Source organism: Cryptomeria japonica, chromosome 4 (genome assembly GCF_030272615.1).
Source record: "Cryptomeria japonica chromosome 4, Sugi_1.0, whole genome shotgun sequence".
Classification (NCBI taxonomy): Eukaryota; Viridiplantae; Streptophyta; class Pinopsida; order Cupressales; family Cupressaceae; genus Cryptomeria; species Cryptomeria japonica.
This window is the reverse complement of record NC_081408.1, coordinates 305,053,461-305,076,361: the sequence shown is the minus strand read 5'-3', so window position 1 is coordinate 305,076,361 and position 22,901 is coordinate 305,053,461.

Genomic DNA, 22,901 nt, shown 5'->3' with positions numbered 1-22,901 from the left:
TCCTTGGATTAGGACTTGATTGGATTGGTCCTTTGATTAGGACTAGATTTTATTGGTCCTTGGGTTAGGACTTGATTTGATTTAATTGGTTGATTGATTGAATGGATTAGATTGAATTGGATTAGATTGGATTGGATTGGATTGGATTGAATTGGATTGGATTGGATTGGATTGGATTTGATTTGATTTGATTTGATTTGATTGGATTGGATTAGTCCTTGGATTAGGACTTGGTTTGATTGGATTGGATTAGGACTTGATTGGATTTAGAATATGGGTGGATTTGATTGATTGGAATTTTGGAGATTTGATTGGACTAGAGGAAGAATGAATATTAGTTGAGGAAGGATGATTGTTTGAATGGATGAAAGTGGATTGGGGATTGGAGAATTTCTTGGATAGATAGAAATGGATTAAATATTTGATGATGACAAGATAGAATTTGGAAAGAGGGGTGATTGATTGGTTGTGGGGGATGGATGAGAAAAGATAATAGTCAATGGATCCCAATTGGTTTCTCAGCTACGCTTACCTAGAGAAAACACTTAGATGCTTGACCCTATTGGCTCCCCTCCACAACACTCACTTCTCCGGGGTAGCCAAGCATGAATTCCCATGAAAAATCCTCATGGAGAACTTTGTGTCTCTACTAAGGGTCATAAAAATATGGGCGGTTTCGGAGGTCTGACCTCCTGCACCTATGACTAGAAGGCTTTTGGCCACTATGCACAAGGTGTTTAGTATGGCTTCTCGTTAGGAGCTACCCTTCGTAGTTGCGCAAGCACAATTGAGGCCTATAGCCCAACGAAGCACCAAGAACTTAGTAGTCATGCAAGCGTGATTGAGATCTCTAGGATCCTACTAAGCACCCAATGTGAGAGAAAACTCTCATATAGCCCCAACCATTGACCCTTTCATCATCAATGGCCTATTTATTATAGTGAGTTGGGAACCCCAGGTCCGGGTGTACTCACTTGGGTCATTCCCCTCTTACCTTCTCAAAGAGAAAGTTGGGAGGGCAGGCCCGCTAAGGTTAAGCATGCAACAAACATGAAAAACTTGGAGGGTCTGGATTTCTGATCATTTAGCTAGATGAAAGCATACTCTCCTACCTTTACACTTTTCACAAACACAAAAGACAATGGTTTATTTACCCTCTAATTAGATCTAGGTGCCTTAAGAAAATGATTAAAATGACACAATGTTTGCTTGTATCTCCTTAGGCAACCTGCAAAACAACTTGATTAGTAGTTTGAAATGAAGTCTTCAACAAGTGTCCTGCAAAAGACAAAAGAATGACAAAATATTATTTTTTTATTTTTTGGAAATGAGTAGAAAAACAAGAATAAAAACTTTTCTACTAATGACAAATGTAGATTTGGAGGAAACTTTGATGGGTAAATGGTGTTTGACTAGGTTTTTGCCACTTTCTAAGGGATAGGCAAGCATAAAATGGGGATTTTAGAGGAGAGGTGAAGGAATGAAATTTTTTTTCCAAGAGGTACAAAGAAACAAAAATTCGAGATAGACAATATGGCAAAATTTGGAGGTGAATGGATAAAACTGGAAGAAGTTATGGCAAACCCTAAAAATAGAGAAATGTGGGATTTTGGGCTTCAAAAAGTGGAAATTGGGATAAGGCCCTTAAGGAAGGAAATGCACAAAAATGAAATTGCGGGGGACCTAGTGAAGTTTGGAGGAAAACAGAAGATATGGCGAAAAACAGTGATTTTTTTTTTTTTTTGACTTGTCCCTGCGACTGCGCTAATTAGTAGACGATCGCGCTAATGCCCGAGCGATCACGCTAACAGATAGAATATTCATATTATACAAACCAGATAACAGAAACATAAAAAATGACAGTCACACTGATTAGCAGGCACTCGCATCAAAACAACTAGAGTTAGCGCCCAAAAATTCAAATTTAAATTTTTAACAAAAATGATTGTGCTAATTGAAGAGCGGTCGCACTGAAGCAACACTGAAAAGAGATAGAAGTGAGAAGATAGAATAATGAAGAAGAGGAAGAATGAGAAGGAGATAGATGAATTTTCATGGCGGTCGTGCTGAAGCACAGTGAGGCACCAAAAAAATATTGAAATTTCTTGCAGTCACGCTGAAGCCGAGATGATCGTGTTGATTAGTAGGCGGTCACGTTGATCTAGGAACGGTCGTGCCAATGTGCGTGCACTCGCACTTAAGCATGAATCCTGTGAGAAACCTTCACAAAAAAAACTTAAATTTTTGTTAAATTTGGGATGTGGGTCCCACCGGACATGCCAGAATGAAGAGGGGAAAATGGAATAAAAGGTTAAGTGATAAAAAACACAATGAAATAAGCATGAAACCCCTAAAACATCAAGAGATCATTTTTACCTTCCTATTTTACCTTCATTTTATCTTCTCCTTCAGATTGAGCTTGATGAAGTGGATGGTGAGGATGCGCCCTTGATGCTCCACTTGATGTGCTACTTGCTTGATTTGGATGTTGATTGATATCCTTTGTGCTCAACAAGATAGATGGATTGATATTTTGATTGAATTGTGATAGATAGATGAGGGTGAGAGGAGAAAAGAGCAGCATGATAATGCATGAGAAGTGGATGATTTGTGAGGAGAATAGGCTCCAATTTATAGATTGGATGAGGCCAATGGAGGGCCAAGATTGATTTGATTATGAAGGGTTGAGATTGATTTGAGATAGAAGGCATGGATCAAGGGTGCCTTGGGAAAATAAATAGGAATATAAAATTCCTTGGGAAAAAGAGGGGAGAAATTTGAATTTCAAATATGAGGAATTAAAAATTCCAAAATAAGGATGCATTGAGGGATTCAAAGAAATTTGAATTTCTTTGAGAGACTCAATGTTGATGTGACATGAGTGGGAATTAAAAATTGATGGATAATGATAAGAATGATTATGAGAGATTCTAGAAGGATTAATTAGGTTAATGAGATTAGGAAAAATGATTTGTAGGAATCACATGACTAGGTTAATTAATTAGAATTAATTAACTGAGTGGGTTTAGAGAAAATGATTATAGGAGGGGACTTTAGAGGAATAGGGGAATAATTAATTTATTTGATAAATTAATTATTGGACAATAGTGACATGATTAATTAAATTAGATTTAATTGATTTTGAGAGGAATAAGGATAACATAATTAAAGTCAATTAATTATGTTGATAGGCTTAAATTAATAAAATATTAATTTTAGGTGTCTATATTCCTAATTCCATAAACAATCATTACTTCCATTAAGACTACCTTAGATATAGGAATCTTAAGTATTACATTAGGATTACTTTCATGTACAGCTACATTTACATACATCCATGATATCTAATCAAAGTACATATTCCATCTAAGAATCATAAATCATCTTATTTAAACATACAATAGGACAACTCGTGTCACATTCAAGAATATCATTTTATTACATACAATTTCTAGTCTTACAATGTCACATTGCATAGATTCACTTTTTCAAGGTACATGATCCTTTCCTTAATACAATGCCATCATGAATACAAAGTAATACAATACTTAGAATTAGCTACAAGTCTTCTCACATATTTGATGAATAATAGAATCCACATCCACACACGCAACTCCAATAAATAATATCTTAATGGGAGAAGGCATCAAACCACCTGACCATGTGGAACCAAATAGGAACCACCCCCCATGCTAGGAGATGACATGGGGTTCCAACACTCACTCATGACCTAGGATGACACCTAACAACCATGGGACTCAACATATCACATAATAAACTCAACATAACAATAATCACATAACTTCACAAGGCTAAACTCAACAATAGACTCTTCTAGAGGCGTACAATAAAATCATGGCATATGAACAATCCATACTCCTAATAGCCATCCATACTCCTAATAGCCATACAAGCTACCCTCCTAATAGCCATCCAAGCTACCCTCACAAAAGAAGGGTGAAAACAATCCCTTAACAAATACATGGAGCCATCTCAACCTATGTGAGTACAAGGGAGACTAGCTTGCCATCTCATATGGCCCAACCGTATAGAATTATCTTATTAGGTGAAACCCAAACCCAATCAATTATTACAAGTTATCACTGAATTATAAAGAGGAAAACTCCCATTGTGCCCTAGCAGTCTAGGTGCCAAGCAACCTAACTCACGTGACTCTGATCATCACAAGGAATCCCACTCCCCCTAATCATATACCAAGCCATAGGGTAACACATAAAATGACATCACAACACATGAAATAATACTCACAAAGAGGTCTTAAAGAGCATATAACATCACTGAGCACATACTACACATAAAACATACATATGAACCATTACAAGAATAAGGCCTTCACAAATACCTCATAGGCATAGTACCAAATCAAGAACATGAAATATAAGCACATCATAAACTACTGCAAATCCTCAATCGCAAGGCAAGAACCTCTTGCTGGAGCAAAATTTTGCATAAGAAAAATCCTCAATGACAGGACATGATCCCACATACCGGAGCACAAAATACATCATGAAATATCATACAACATCATGAACCAATCAAAATTACTCAACACAGAATTCACATGCCTCTGGAAATATCACACAATCCAAACTAGGGCTTTACAACACCAAAATTAACCTTTATGGGCATTCTGGACTAGTTTAGCTCTCTTGGTATGCACAGTGGCATTCTTGGTTTATAGGGTAGCATTTCTAGTACCTAGAATAGAGTTTCTGGTTCATTGTATAACATTTTTGGTTCATTCCATAGCATTTCTAGTCCATTGGTTAGCGTTTTGGGTCCATAGGTCAGTTTTCTCAATCTGTAGGTTATCTCTCCTGGTCAGTTTGTCAGCTCTCTGGGTCTGAACAATGGCATTTATGGTATGTATAACAACATTCCTGGTAGATAGGGTGGCATTCCTGGTTAGTTTGGTGGCGTTTCTAGTAAAGTATGCAATAACTCAAGTTTAAAGGATCCTAAAGGTAAAGTAGCTGCCCAGATTGACTCAGGAGACAAAAACAACCTCATGGCCATGACCAGGAGGTTGGATAAGCATCATAAGAGCTATACACAAGGTTTATGCATCAAATGCAACTCATAGAAATGGGTTTGCAACTCAGTGGGTAAGCATTTTGGCTAAAATTACATTTTAGATCCAAAGAGAAAATGAGAGCACCTAATCTCTGCATAGGCCCAAAGAATTGAACCAAAACATTTCCAAACCTTCCAATACTCCAACAAAAAGATTACAAATGCCTGAACATGACATGGACACTTCACTGTGAGCTTTAGGAGCTCTTACAATGCAAACAACACATTCAAATAAGAGAAAACAACTCCTATCTCAACCAGGAGTTCACAAGAGAACAATACACAAATAGATATCCAAAACACTCTTAGAACATATTGGAAAAATCAACATTCATATGGATGGGATCCATTTTCATTTTAACAATATTTTAGAGATGTATGTTCATTCCCATAAAACACACTGAAGAGAATTTCACAGAGAAGATTCACAATAACGATTCACAAAAGAGAATCAATCTTTCCCTACAAATCTAACCATTCCCTTATCAAACCAAAGTAAACTAATCCCCAAGAAATATTTGAGTTGCAGACATGGTAAACCTATTTTCTCAGGAAGTAAAAACATTCTTTGAAGACATGAATGTAAAAATTAAAATCCACCGACCTTCAAATCGCAATCCAAAAGAGTCGAATCGAAGAAGAAGAAATGTTGAACCCAAAACCACTCCAAAATCTTCAATCCAAATTAAAAAAATGAATCCAAAATCCAAAATAGTTCCTGCTTGTAACCCCCAAACAGCTACAGGAAGCCAAATAAAAAGATCTCCAACAAAAACTCTTAACCAATCAAATAAATCCATAAAAATAATATTTCTTACCTACCATGTATAGTTCCAAGGAAAGAATATTTATTATATTTTCTACCAACAAATTTAAATTTGCCCAATCAAATAGGAGGGTAGGTAGAATTAACTTTATTTATTTTACACCTCCGATGCATAGTAAAAATAATATATTAATATTATTACTTTTTAGAGGTGTACAAATAGAAATAGGCTTTATACTTTTATAATTATTAATTAATCAAAATCAACTCTATAACTATATCTAAAATAAATTAAAATTAATCAATCATCAATAAATCAAAAGGATAAAAATAATTAAATAAAACAATAGCCAATAAATCAATTAAATAAATAGCCAATAGTGGCATGTTGTGATGGTTAAGTTGTTGTGATGTTGTTCTTGCCATCAAGGTTCAAATCTCACCGGTTCATAGCTCCAAGTTAAAAGTGTTTACCCCTTAAAAAAAAATCAATTAAATAAATAATGAATCAATTAAATCCAAATTAAAATAATTAATTAATAAATCAAATATTAATAAATTCAATAATAATAAATCAAATATCTATTAATTAATTATAACTTTATTAATTATTAGTCATCATTAACTAATTAATTAAATAAACATTATCCAACCCTAGGATTATTAATCCAATCCATGGTAAACCATACACACACATAACCAATTGCACAAAGATAGAACAAGATACCAACTCAAGAATAGACAACACTTATACCTGACAAGACTGACAAGGAGAACATAATATACCACGAGTAGGTGGGGGAAAACCAAGTCATCTCCAACAACTTCCATTGGGATTAGGACACGCTCAGACCTGTGCATCCATGGATAAACACAAAAGAACACACACACACACACACACATATAAAGAGATTCACAACACCTTATCATGCTCGTGATGAGTGATAAGGCATCGCCCCTTTCACAAAGACAATCACCCAATACAAACACATCTTATAAAATCATCATCATGGATTAGGGTTAGTATCATCGTCATATATCATGAATTAATGTAAATCACATAAGAATCTCGAATACATATAAGTCCATCAAGAAATACCATCCATCAAATAATCATAACATATCATCCATCACATAGATCAACAAAAGTTTTTAATATAACACATGTCCATATAACATCATAAATGTCTAATGCATAGAAATAAAGCCACAATCATCATCATCAAAATACCATCATAAGTCTAGATAAGTCTATCGAATCATGAATCAAAATGTAAATCTAGGAGGTGATGAGTTGAGATATTAGCATATTTTTATCCCCATAACTCTTAATTTTTTCTCATATTTTGATTTATATGATAGTAATGATGTATCAAAAGTTGACTATATGCATTTCAGATGTTAGCTTGAACCTATTAAAACATGTTTTGTCTTTGCCAATTTACTCCTGGAGCCATGTTATTCATTCCTGTTGCCATGCAGATTGTCTTAGGCAATATCATGTGTGAAATTAATAGATGTTTTGATTAATTAAAATAGATGTGTATGTTCTTGTATGTTCTTTATTTTTGAATTGCAGGAATAAAATGATGCTGCTGTGAAAGTTCTCTTGTCATGCCAATTGCAAAAAGAGATATTCAAGGAGGTGACTGAAAGATAAATCAACGGAAATGTTGATGAGCGTAAGGAATGACAGAGGAAACGTAGGTGTGCAATACTTACTGATGTCTTACTCAAGTGGGCATTAGTGTTGTAAATACCACCACGATATGTTATGTGGTTTGGTTTAGATCCACATTATCAGTGACTTAACTCCGACCGTTTCCTTTGTTATCAGCATGATCTGTGTTGTAGGAAGTAGTTGTTTTCTTTTAAATAAAGGTCTTTATCTCTTTTCGTAGGTTAGAAAAGAAAAGAGAAGAAACAAAGTAGAGGATTTTAGAAATAAAGCTACAAGTATTTTGAGTTTCTTTTGATTCTGAATCATGTAATGACTTTTGAGGAACAATGAATAAAGATATGTTATTTTCAGCACTTAGAATTGTTTTGGAACCCTGGAAGAACTCATCCAAGGGGGCCAATTGGTGAGTGTTCCTATGCCTTTGTTAAAATTAGTTTTCTTCTTTAGCTGCAGTAGACATTCTTGTATTGACTGTTCTTGCAACCATTGGAAATAGATCCATTGACTGTTCTTGTAGCCAAACCAAAACAGAGTAATTCTTGTTTGGCAACATTGAACTTAGCTAGTATTTCTTGAATGAATTTATGTTAATGCAGAAGTTTTCATGTATCCTTTCAATTGTTTCAATTATTGCTTACCTTTCCCGCATAGATGTTAGTTGCTGCAGTAATGCGGGGTAGTTATCGCAGGAACTTAGTACATATATAGTGCAGACCCATTTCAAGTATTACATCCTGGGTTGACAATCAAATGAACACCAATTATGAAGATAGTAACTTCACAGAGTGAATGTCCAAACTTCAGGTTGAGACTTCAATTAGAGTTATTAATCCTATTGCTGGGTTGAACAGGAGGGACACTACACTCTTGGCTTTCAAGTATAACAAGGACCACAACAAGGCCATCAAAATATATCATTAACAACAAATAAAAGCTAAAACAAGGACTACTCACTTGCTGGTTCAAACAACAATACATCCATATCTCTAACATGGCTCATCTACAAGGAAGAGAGTGCAAAATACACCAACAACAACATAGGAATGATAAATAAGCATTAGAAATATATCAAATCTGATTAGGGATCAATATGAAAATCATCACCAGTCCCTAAAAAAGCCTCTGGTACCAAAATCAAATCAAAAAAATGAGCAAAATAGATCAAAACACCAAGATTGGGCAGGACAATGCATTTGTGGCACAAAACAACACATTTGTGGCACAAAACAACACATTTACAAGATCCTACAATGCCTTAAAAAATTTCTAAAGTGCATTCACCTAAAGTTACAACGCATTTATCCAAAAACAATGCATATGCCAAAACATATAGTTCAAAAAAATGCAGTGCAATACATATACTACTCCAGACAATGCATATACATGATGATTTAGTGCATTTATCAGTTCTAGCGCATTTACCAGAAACATACGGAAAAATCAAACAACTTATGAGAAGAAAATAAAATCAAAGACCAAACAATAAGCCTCAAAAAATAAATGAATAAGGTCATCTATACTTTACGAACAACTAGGCATGAACCATATAAAAATAATAACAAACTATAAGCCAAGATATTTGTAGATATTTCTCACAACATATACAACCAGAAGCACTCTGAAAAAACTTATCAGAAAAATCATATCACCAAAACTACAATAGGAAATCCACATCTGCACAAAAAGGGATCACAAAATAACAATGAATGACCATCTACCACAAACGAAACCCAGAGAGAAGAAATTCTCTCAACACAAAAACATACCTAGTGCTGTGAATGACAACACACATAGAAACATGAAATATTTAGCAAACGAACTATATATAAAATACCATAACACAAAATCCATTCCCAAATATTTTTTGAGAACTATATAACAAAGATTTATTTCACCCCATCTCCCGAATACAATATGCAGACACAAAGCATACATGGAAAGAGAAAAATAAAAATGCCAAGGAAATAAAAGCTCCAACCTGCAACCTATGTGATGGAAGAGGGTTGAAGTAGTGCTCCAAATCCAAAACCCAAAACTAGCGAAGCTCCAGCAATCCAAAGCCAAAACCAAATCCAAGAGCCAAAAGAAAATTGCAGAAATCTTTTCCAGAAAATCCAACCTGAAAACAAGCCCGACAAACAAAATAAAAAACCATTCAAAACTCCAAAACCCTAACCTCCACGAGAACCAATCAAAATATTCCATTATGGAGTATATTTTAACAACCGCCATATATTATAATTTTTATCTCTCATTTGAATTCACCCAGTGTGAATACATGGTAGGCAAAATAAATATAAAACATGTTTATACAAAATCAAGTGGGGAATATTATTATTTTACCCCTAGGTATTTATTCACCCCAATATAAGTAAAGGTCAAACTATATAAATAAATCATAAGCCATTAATTAAATAATCCAAATGGGAAATAATAAATAAATAACTCAAATCTCATACAATGATTAAATAACCAAATAAAACATTAAACATTAAATGAATAAATAAAACTATAAGCAATAAATAAACACAATCAAACTAGTTTGTACCTGATTGCAGGATGATATTATGGGGTATAGGAATGGACTTTACCGCTAACATTTCTAAAATGGTCTGCATTTTTTCATAATGAGGGATTTTTTTCATAATCATGTTTGGAGGGATGAAGCATTTGTGGATCCTCCGCCACTTGTGGATCCATTTGGATAGCACGCGAACCACATTCCACAGTGGGCATTTCATGGAGGGAAATGGGTAGACATGGCAATGGTCCAGGACAATGATCATTTTAATGACAAGGGTTTTTAGGGGAATAAATTTTGTTATCCTATTTCTAATTACTTTTGGGTTTTTTTAAAACCCAAGGGAAATTTTGTCTCTGACAATCGACAGAGGATTGGAAAGAGGGTTTCTGCAATGCGTCGATATGGAGGGAGTGGGTTTGATAAAATAAGGGAATCCAAGGATGTCATCAATGTGAGTGGTAAGGTGCCCTCTGCTTCAGTCCCTAATTTGAAAGATGGGTAGAAAGATGGTTCTAGGGTTTCCCCCAATATGCAAATATTTGTTGAAAACCAGTCTATGTTAAACCTTAATTCATGTTTACCGCCATGAGAGATTTCTGTGGATACCTCAGGTGACATCTGTAACCCTTTGGTTGCTAACCATAGTTTAGGGGTTAATAATTCACATACGGTATGGCTTTCGGTGCCCTTAATTGATGTTTGTGCTAATCCATTGGGTAAGAAAGCTCGTGATCTTCAATCTCTTGCGCTCATTATTTAGGTTTGGGGTGATGGCATTACCCTTTCAAAATTTCAATATAAGATTCATATGCATTGGTATGACACTTTATACTTTCAGGTTTTGTCTACTAGTTCTTTTATTGTTGGTTTTGATTCAAAAGAAGCAAGGAATAAGGCTTTGGAAGTTCCATTCTTTTGGCTAGGTAGGAATGTAATTTTTGTTGATTTATGGAAACCCCTCTTCGAGCCTTCTGATAGCTTATAAAATTGATTACATAAATTTTTCAATCTTTGAGCTCAAAACATTGAATTTTAGGTTTTACTTGTATCCTCTATGAACAATCCAAGGTCTAGGGTTCAAGTTTTATCAAAATTTTATCTCATTTTGTGAACAAAAACCTAACAATGGTATATTTTGATGTTACTTTTTCCCACTTAAGGCCGAGGGTACCCTTTCCATGAGCGGGGCCATCCTATTCCCTCAACATTAAGTGATGATCAACCGGGTTGTGAAATATGATATTCCTAAGTCATTCACATAGAATTCCCCATTATTGGGTCTCCTTTTAAATATTTATGCCTGTGCTTGTATTTTCTTAGGTCCAAAGAGTCCTAAATACTCCGACCATTTGCTAAAGATAGGATGGATCCAACGGCTAGTGCTTCCCCATGATCAAAGATACGAGGATTTTAATGACCGCGACATCACGAGATCGTGCTGCGTGTTATCAGTGGAAACCGACAGGGTTGGTAGTGTAACTGGTCGAAAGCATTGGGTTACCAGTTCACAAGCGGTAAATGCCGATCTACTAATACTCCCATCAATTTGCACGTGCTCAAAATGAATAGAGATGTTTTATCCTAAAGTAAAAGATGCTCGATTTTTAAGCTCAAAAGGAGTTACCGAGAAGTATGCTAGGCGGTAAAGTTTGAACAAATCTGATGGCTCCCGTGTTCCCGCGATGGAAGTAGTAGGGAGATTACAGACCCTGACATCATGAGATGATGTCATGTGTCCCAGGCTAATCAGGAAGACCTACGGTGAGGTTGCTGATGGATTTTGGTTGAAGGATGATATGGCACTGCTCAGTTAGGATTTTGTGGGTCCACGGATACAGATGGAAAGTCAAGTGCTGATTCGACAAGAGAAGATCGTTGGATTGGCCAACTTGGGGGACGATTGACGACTAGTTTTGATTTTTTTTAAATACAAAGTTATCAACCGTTGTCTCGTTTGCATGAATTAATGACGGATGAGACATTTATGTTCTTTCCTAGGAAAAATATTAAAATACTCTTAAAAGGTTTTTCATTTGCAAAAGATTTCATAGCAATCCTGAAGAATTTCTTGTTGCTGCAGGAGATAGAAATGACTATCTGCGACATAGAATTGTCATCCCTAGCGAAATTCAAAAGCAATAAGTTTATCTGAGCTCTCCATATGTTTTTGAAACAGATTGATATATCAAATTGTGTGTGAGGTTGCAAGAAGAAAATTCAATTTATTCTAAGGCTAAGATACTAGACAGAGAATAGTGAAATTTATTTGAATTACTCTAGTAATTTAAAAATCTTGTACTAGCCCTATTTTTCCTTCTCAAAATTGGAAATATAGTATAAAGCCCTAGTTGCAGAAGATGCCTCCCTCACTTTAAGATTCAAGGCAAGTGGATTATATGAAAATAAATCTTTATGATGATTTTTTGGACCAATTAAAGCCCTCTACAAATGATAAGCAACAGGGGCAGAGGTTTTTGGATGGAAAAACCCTAGGGGAAGGGTTAACTAACAAAGGATTCTGCTTGGCAGATGCTAATATATTGATAATCGGGTTAGAGATTTTCAAATTATGGTATGGATAAAGGAAATTAAATTCCCCATTATCCAGTCCTTGGTAGTATGATTTGGGCAAGTTGGTAGTATCGGGTGTTTTTATGAATGTTGATTTACTCAAGGCCGTCACAAACAGATATGACCCAGTTTCAAGGGTTATTAGGGGAAATGATGGAGAGATTCTGTTAACCATTAGAAGGGAAAAATTTCAAGAGATTTTTGAATTGTATGAACCATCCCCTAGCCTGGTACCAGTAGATTTAAATGAACAAAAGGCAAAGTATTGCAAGATGAAGGAATTCATTAGAAAGCATTTCCTTCCAATGGATTTAGCTAGAGCGGGAAGTACAACATACCATATCGGACCTATCTCAGAGGAGCCATTTCCAATTGGTGCTTTCGTTCCCTATTTCCAAGCTTCTGTCTTTTATCTATACCAAATATTGGGTTTTAATCCCATTACAGTGATGCCGCCTGATATTATGTACATGGCTATGTAGATACAACATCTAGATTTTACACTAGTTTTTGACTTTTCCCCTTATCGTGAGGAAAATATTTATGAGGGGTTATTAGACATTAAGAATCAAGTTGCTGGTGTTAAATTCTCCTGGTATTCTTTACTCATGCATATGTTCCTTTCAAGGACTGCAAATTATTTTGAGGGTACCATGAACCTCAGAAGGACAATAGATAACCAGGAGATTCCAATACAACTTTGGAGCACATACATGTCATGGGATAGACAAGAGGCTAGCTATATAAGGTTTAATAACAACTTTGCTTCTAGGTTGAGACAAAGGTTGACAGTGAATCCACCAAGGATTCCTAAGGAGTTAAATGATTTTGTGAGACCCAAGGAGAGGGTGCCTCTTTCCAGAATTGAACATAATTGGGGGGATTTTATCCCGTACTCTGTAAGTACTATAATCATCATCTATGGATTTTCCAGACAACCACATGCATTTCCCTTTACCATTCCTTTGAGAATGGGTTTTGCCGAGGTGATGTGGCAAATTCGATGTATTCGGGATAAATATTTAAAAGGAAAAGGGACATTCTTATTGGATTACAACATTATCCCTTACTTTATGATTATAAAGGGAGGATATGAGCACTTCGACAAATTCTTTGCTCCATATCATTTGGGGGTAAGTATAGCTAGAAACAATGATCCTTAAGTTTTTTACAACGATTTTAGAAGAAGAATAAAAGGAGCTCTGTTTCCCCATGTGCATAATTTTCTTGAGGATTTTATTAGAAATGAATTTGAATCCATGACTCAAGTATGGAGAAAAGAGAAGTGGATAATTTATAGAAAATTATGGGCTGCTATTCAGAAGATGGATCCAAAATATGATCCATTAAAGGAATTTTCCCCATTCCAAGCCAAGATTGAATTTGTTATGAAAATTTTGATGAATTGACGAAGGTCTTAACGGAGAAGCTAGATAGACTTGAAGAAGTTCATGACCAACAACAATTAAGCTCACAACCTCCTGTATCCCAGAGATCAAGTGGTGTGATAGAAAGGAGGCCTATTTAGGAATCTTCTCACAAAATAGTTAGGGAAGAAACAGTTGAGGAAGAGGATAGTAGTAATGATAGTGAGAGATTGATAAGGAGAAAGGGTATGAAGATGATGAGTTCAGAGCCTTTCCCCAAGATACAAACTAAGCCTTTTCAAGAAGTCGGGATCATTGATCTTGAAGATTCTGACAGAAGTCCTTCATCATCAGTTGTATATTTTTCACCAAAAGGCAAGATGAGGAAAAAGTGGAGGAAGACAGGTTTGTTGCAAAAAGTGCAAAAATGTAGATTGGTATTCTTGCATTGCCTCCTAATTTGGAGTTGGATCTTACTCCCTTGGAATCCAGGGTAAAGCCTTCAAAGATGCAAGAAATGAGGCATGTGATAATTTCCTTGAGGATGATGCTTTTGTAAGAAGCCCAACCTTTTTACAATTAATATGGAAGACAAAGTTTAAGGAATACAAAGGAAGGATTACTAAGAAGAAGACCCAAAGGCCAGATAGATCAGATCAAGAAATACAAGAGGAAGTACAGTGAAATGAAGGAAAAGTTCAAGGAAATCACTACTGATGAGGGCAGGAAAATTGCAATTTAGGCTGGGTTTTTGATATTGCAAGAATGGGATATAGCAGATGCAGTGGCATTTGACGCAATTAGGAAATGAAAGGGAGAAGAAGAAGGGTTAGCATTAAGATGATCAAACTTTGCAGATGATAATGCAACTTTGGCCATATGGGCACTAGAGGAAGGACCTAGGAAGCCTGACACCAATGATTTAAACCCCAACTTAAGGGGAAGCCTAATTATAAAGAGAGAAACCGACACATCAAGTGTAGAGGATACAAAGTTAAATGTTGATGTTGCTAACATGGCACATGAGAGTGCAAAAAGGGAATCTTCAGAGAAGGTTGAGATGATAAATAAGTTTGACAAGCTTTTTATTGATTATAATGCATCTCAAAAAAGGTGTGTGGAGTTGCAAACAAGAGTGCAACTCCTTGAGCAAGGACAAATAAAGGTTTCCTATCCTACACTTACAGGACCATCAGAGCCATCAACATCCAGGTCACCACCTATGGTCCAAGGAGGAGAAGCAACTCAGCTAAATACAAGTACTAATATCCCTGGCATGGTATTAGTCCCATATGATGATGATGATGATGATGATGATGATGAGCCTGATACTACAAGATCAACTGCACCAAGTAATTCTCATCTTTTAGAGAGGATTGCTGAATTCAAAAGTAAATTGAAAGAATTGGAAAAGCAATCAGCTAAGCAACATAAGGATATAGTTAGCTCAGTGCTAACTCATTTGAATGAGAAAATTGAAAGAAAGTTAAATAGTATCCATGCCTTATATTCTTTACAATATGATGCTATTCAAAAGTTTAATGATGATAAAGAAGTGGCAATTCCCCTATTCACAAAGTGGTTACAAAGGGGAAATGAGCTTAGAATGATGTCCATGGCCTCTAAATTTCATGCTGAGAGACCACATACACTCCAACCAACATATTTGTTGGTGAAATAAATGCAGGAAGCCCAAATTTTGCTAGAAAATATAGAAAGAAAGTTGAGGGAATTGATGAAGAGTTTTAGGGAATTAGAACAAACTCTTTTGCCAGATATTGAAGATAGATAAGTGGTAGTCAAGCCTTTGCAATTTTGGAAGGAAGAGGCAAAGAGAGTCATCAATACCCAGGTAGAAATGATTTTTGATGGGCTAAATATGCATATGTTGGAGGATAGTATGGACAAAATAATTGCTACAAGATTACTTTTTGAAACTTTTGAAAGAGAGGTGAACCAAGTAGCCATTAAGTATATTCCATATAGAGAAAAAGCTAATGAAGTCATGAATTTGAATTGGCCATCCGATGAAGACCTTAGTGCGTGGAGTAGCATGTATTTGAATGATGAATATAAAGTTGTAAATAGTTTGCATAACTGGTTTTGTCTTCTAGTGGCAGCTATTGGAACCCGTAAGATAGGTTGGGGGTAATTTTCATCATGAGTTTTGAAGAAGGTGGCTGCATATTTTGATCCAATAGAAGCAAGTTCTAGGATGATTGTTTTGTATAATAGAATACAGTTATGTATAATCATTCTAAGATGAAAGGTTTCTCCTCTAGCGTGAAGCTTGTTTGCTCCCTTGTTTTTTATAAAAGGGATTTCAGGGCTATGACACCGGGTTCATAATTTTTGTTCCCTTATGTGTTCCGAATTTTTGTTTCCAAATAGCAAGGTCTAGGTGAAACAAAAGGATTTTAAAAGGTTATTTTACAAAGGAAAAAATAGAAAGAGTCTTGTGTCTATAATTTTTGCAAGTTCGTGAAGGAGTCATGTATGGATTGTATTCTCACAGAGATAGTAGAATTATTAAATGAATATATAATTCAAACCTATTTTTCTTCAGTGTATTATTCTATCATATTTTGAATGCATATTATCAAGAATTTTATGATTTGTTGCATTGTTTTGTTGTATGTATTTTTATTCATGGTCTGGTCTAAGGGGTCAATTAAATGCTTGAATAAAATTGTAGAGTGATAGGGATATTTATAGGGATTTTGATAAGTAGTTCTTGGTGGGGATTATAAGTATGATGTATTGCAAGGCAATATTATCTTAAGTTACACACTATTAGATAAATTCATGTACCTAATGGAATAAGGCACCGATCATAGTTAAGTGAATGCCTTGGTATTATTTACTATCCGGAATCACCACTGGTTTTCCATAAATCGTTAAATATCAAAATACTTTCATTTTATATGAATGTTGTCATGTGTATTAATTATCTCATGCTCCAAGCTAGTTGAGGATCACTGAGGAATTTGTCATTCCTGAGCATTCTCCCTTATTGTTGAGTCTTTATATATGAGATTATCTACTTTGTTTCATGCATGAATTGTGAGTGTGGCGTAAAATCATAAATAAGCATGGGGATCACCCTCCTTGGTTTTGTAGAGCCTAAAGTGAAGAAGGATCTCGCATCCTTGTCATTGTTGGTCCAAGTCTAAAGAACATTAAACAGTTGGAAGTGGCTCTCCATAGATATTTTCAAGAGAAAACAACTTGATCTATGTCTTTGAGTCAGTATAAATCCATTTTTGGGCACTAACAAAAATTGACAACTCTGCTGGGGACATGAACTGTTGGGAATCTTTGGTTAGAAAAACTTTGCTTGTTGGTGACTCTGATGGGAGTGATATATGAATTGTAAAGAATCTCTGGCTAGAAAAGATTTACAAAATATATAATGGAGATTTTGCCCATAGAGTGAAAAAGATTCTTAATTTGTCCCTTGTTGGTTTGAGTGAATTCTCATAAATATCGCTGAAAAATCTACTGTAGTTCTTTTTCTATAAAGAGTTTGGTCCAGATCTATCCATTTTTCAAGATTATATACTTCATAGTTTTGAGTGGCAACTCTGAGACACCGAGATTTATGCACCAGTGTGTGACTGCTTGAAGAAGAACCAAGAAAAGATGAAGCATATTTGAGCTCTTATGATGAAGTACCCTAATAAGCTGAGGATGGAATTAACAATTCCATTTGATGATAAGGAAGTGTTGCCATGCTGTGTTGAAATAAATCCGACCTATGAAGGAATTTTAGTTGTTTGAGTATTTATCCTCTGCAAGGAGGTGGCGACTTTGTCAAAGGATCAGTGTTAAAGATTTGAAGGATTGAAGGTGATTTTACAAGTCCCAGGTTAAAAGAAGGCAACACCAACTTCAACATTTCCAGGTATTTAGATTTTCATGAGTCAAGTGTATTTTCATGAAAATTGTAAAAAAAAAGTATTCCCTAAAGAGTGAAAGAAGCACTTAGGAAGGGAATGGTAGTGATTATTTTACATACTCCTATGATTCAGTTTCTATTTTTTGTATAGGATTAGATGGGGTATGTTTTGAGCCTTACAATGAAATAGTTTATGAGAAGGGAAATAAATAAGGGAATGAATGAAAATATGTATTATGTGCCTGTGTTTCCCTATGAAATGTCAAAAACAAATGTGCAACCTTTGCCAAACCATCATAAAGCTTTCTTTAGGGAAAGATATAAGCCATTGAATTTTGATGGTATCCTAGGTTTCCCAAATCCCGTTCTTGTAGGGGTTAGAGAACAATTACTAGGATTCAATGGGAAAAGGTCAGAATCAACATGACAACATTTGCAAGAGTTTTCCAAATTAATGGAAGATTTTGAAATAAATCAGGAAGATGTTTTCATGAAGTTGTTTGTTCAGTCTTTGAAGGAAAATGCCAGAGACTGGTTCTCCTACATGCTAGTATGTTCTATCTCATCATGGGATGAGTTGAAGGTAGAATTCATGGAACAGTTTGGTAAAAGAATTAATCCAAGCTCAGTTATGAAAACATTCATGGATATCCAAAACCAAGAAGATGAGTAAGTACCTGCTTTTAATCTCAGGTTTTCTAGGGAATTGGATGACATTCCTAGCAATTATAGGCCAAATGATGCAATGTGCTTAGTCATTTATTTGCCTGCATTTGATGAGGAAGAGAGTTATTTGTTGAGAGATAAGGATCCCAAAACCTTGCATCAGGCTTATAGGATGGAAATGGATATTGAAAACAACTTGAGATATGGAATCCCTAAGGGCTATCTATCTGCAAGGGTATGCTATCCCACAATATTAGAGGTTGGAAAAAGGCATAAATTAGAAGATAAAAATATGTATCAAAACCCTTATGTCCCTACTGATCACATTAGCTTTGTTATTGATCATGATTTGAACAAAAATATGAGTGAAGAGAACTTGTCCCAGACGGTGGTTATTCCTCATATTGATGAAGAAGAGGTTAATGAGAAATTTTATGACATATTATATGTAGAGATGGACATAGTGTCAATCAGTTTACTGAAGGACAACAATAGTGATTTCTCCAGGAAGAGTACCTCACAGGGAATTGGTTTACAGTCTTGTATTTCAGATAGATCTGACAGTGTGTGTGAAGAATTTGAAAGTTTTATGTCTGAAATGGATGTAAGTCTGCATGATTTTGATGACATGAATTCAGTCTCCCAGGAAATAGTTGTATACGATCATGAAAGCTCAGTTAATGAGATACCATCAGTTTTAGTTGATGAGATCAGTGAGATATATAATTGTGTGGTATGTGTAAATAATGAGGAAGTCATATTAAACTAGTCTTGGGAGCAACCTTATAATGATCTGGTTTTATGCAAAGAGTTAACTTCATTTGAAGAATGAGATTTTGAAGAAGATGAAAAAGGTTATGCCAGAAGTAGTTGTCTTGACCTGGAAGCATTTATGATTAGTAAATGTGAGATTGATCTCCTCTTTGATGTTACAAATACCATCATTGAATATGAGAGTGTGGAGTTTGTTGATATTGACCAAGGATATGAAATAAATGAAGGAGATTTCTATCTTGCTGCTCCACACGACATTTTGAAGCCAGAATTGGAATGTTTCAAGTTATATGAAGATACTATTTTTGAAAGGGTAAATGATGAGGTTTTTTCATCATGCAATGATTTGAATGTACACCAAGTTGATCAAGACACATTGGCTGCAACAATAAAAAATAGGAGTGAGTTAGAATGGTTTTCAGGTATTGATTGTTCTAATGTGGATGTTTGTAAAAGTATTACTATACTAGATGAGCCAACATATGAGAGATTTCCTTTTGACCTTTGCAATGAGTTTGCACCATGTTTGCAAAAATGTTTTAATAATAAGCATGATACAAGGGTGCAAGAAAAAGAAGAAAGTGATTTCTATGATGATAGTTGCATAACCGAGTATTAAGTTTTATATTCTCTTTTCAGCTTGTTGAGGCACACATGAGATTTGTTGAGTGTTGTTATTAACTCATCTCCATTTAGGATAGTGAGTTTGGATTCTGTATATGTTATGCAAAGATAGGTGGCAAGGTTCAGGTGAATGGGCATTGCACTCAAATTCAGGTTTTTTATAATATGCAAAATAAGAAAAACTATAGTTATGATATGTATAGATCGTTCAAAATGTAGCGTGATCATAACTATATTTTTGATAGAGGAAAATATTAATTGACATTGGCTGATGGCATTGGGCCATCATATGTGGTTGGATCTTGCAGGCCACAAACATTTTAGGGTAGAGTAAGTTTTTCTGACTCTATGCCCAATGGAATTATAAATAAATCCCCTCTTAAATTGTCTGTTCATGGACAATTTTTTAGGTTCTACTTTTCTTAAAGTATTTGTTATCCATGAGCATTAGTTAGGTTTTCTTTGGTAGTGTAGTTTCCTTTCTGTTGAGGTTACCCTGTCCAAGAAATTTCTTTTTGGTCTGCCCTGTAGTTGGTCTACTTCACTAAAAGATTCAGGTCTCTTGCCTCATTCTTGTTAAATGAGCATCCCCAACTAGAGCCATTGATAGCTTTGAAAATTGATTGCATGAAATTTTCAATTTTTGAGCTTAAAACATTGATTTTCAGGTTTTACTTGTATCCTCTGTGAACGATCCAAGGTCTAGGGTTCAAGGTTTATCAAAATTTATCTCATTTTGTGAAGAAAACCCTAGTAATGGTATATTCTAATATTACTTTTTCCCACTTAAGGCTAAGGGTACCCTTTCCATGAACGGGGCCATCCTATTCCCTAAACATTAAGTGATGATCAACCAGATTGTGAAATATGATATTCCTAAGTCATTCACATAGAATTCCCCATTATCGGTCCCCTTTTAAATATTTATGCTTGTGCTTGTATTTTCTTAAGTCCAAAGAGTCCTACATACTCTGATCGTTTGCTAAAGACATGATGGATCCAATGGCTAGCGCTTCCCCATGATCAAAGATGTGAGGATTTTAATTACCGTGGCATCGCGAGATCGTGTCGTGTGTTATCGGCAGAAATTGGTAGGGTTGGCACTGTAACCGGTCGAAAGCATTGTGTTACTAGTTCATAGGCAGTAAAGGTCGATATACTAATAGTCCCATCAATTTGCACATGCTTAGAATGAATGGAGATGTTTTATCCTGAAGTAAAAGATGCTCAATTTTTAAGTTCAAAAGGAGTTAACGAGTAGTATGTTAGGCAGTAAAGTTTGAACAAATATGACAGCTCTCGTGTTCCCACAATGTTAGTAGCAGGGAGATTATAGACCGCGACATCATGAGATGATGCCATGTGTCCCAGGTTGATTAGCAAGACCTACAGTGAGGTTGCTGATAGAGTTTGGTTGAAAGATGATATGACACTACTTAGTTAGGATTTTGTGGGTCCACGAATACAGATGTAAAGTCAAGTGTTGAGTCGACAAGAGATGATCATTGGATTGGCCAACTTGGGGGATGATTGACTACTAGTTTTCAAATTTTTTTTTAAAAAAAGTTATGAGCTGTTGTCTTGCTCGCACAAATTAATGGCGGACAAGAAATTTGCGTTCTTTCCCAGGCAACAATTAAAAGACCCTTAAAAGGTTTTTCATTCACAAAATATTTCATAGCAATCCTGAAGAATTTCTTGCTGTTGAAAGAGACTGAAATGACTCTCTATGACACAAAATTGTCATCCCTAGTGAAAATCAAAAGCAATAAGTTTATCTGAGCTCTCCATATGTTTTTGAAAAAAATTGATATTACAAATTGTGTGTGAGGTTGCAAGAATAAAATTCAATTTGATCTAAGGCTAAGATACTAGACAAATAATAGTAAAATTTGTTTGAATTACTCTGGTAATTTAAAAATCTTGTACTAGCCCTAGTTTTCCTTCTCAAAATTGAAAATATAGTATAAAGCCCTAGTTGCAAAAGATGCCTCCCTCATGGAAACATTCAGGGCAAGTGGATTATATGAAAATAAATCTTTATGATGATTTTTTGGACCAGTTAAATCACTCTACAAATGATAAGCAGTAGGGGTTGAGGTTTGTGGATGGAAAAACCCTAGGGGAAGGGTTAACTAACAAAGAATTATGCTTGGCATATGCTAATATACCAATAAATAAGTTAGAGATTTTAAAATTATGGTATGGACAAAGGAAATTGAATTCCCCATTATCCAATTCTTGGTAGTATGATTTGGGCAAGTTGGTAGTACCAGGTGTTTTTATGGCTGTTGATTTACTCAAGGCTGTCGCAGACATATATGACTCAGTTTCAAGTGTTACTAGGGGAAATGATGGAGAGATTATTTTAACCATCAAGAGGGAATAATTTCAAGAGATTTTTGACTTGTATGAACCATTCGCTAGCTTGGTACTAGTAGATTTAAATGAAAAAAAGGTAGATTATTACAAGATGAAGGAATTCATTAGAAAGCATTTCCTTCTAATGCATTTAGCCAAAGCGGGAAGTACAACATACGATAGCGGCCCTATCTCAGAGGATTCATTTCCAATTAGTACTTTCGCTCCCTATTTCCAAGATACTTTCTTTTCTCTGTGCCAAATATTGGGTTTTAATCCCATTAAAATGATGCCGCTTGATTTAATGTACATGGCTATGCAGATACATCATCCGGATTTTACAGTAGTTTTTGACTTTGCCCTTATCTTGAGGAAAAGATTCATGAGGGGTTATTAGACATTAAGAATCAAGTTGCTTGTGTTAAATTCTCCTACTATTCTTTACTCATGCATATGTTACTTTCAAGGAATGCAAATTATTTTTAGGGTACCATGAACCTCAGAAGGACAATAGATAACCAGGAAATTCCAATACAGCTTTGGAGCACATACATGTCATGGGATAGACAAGAGGC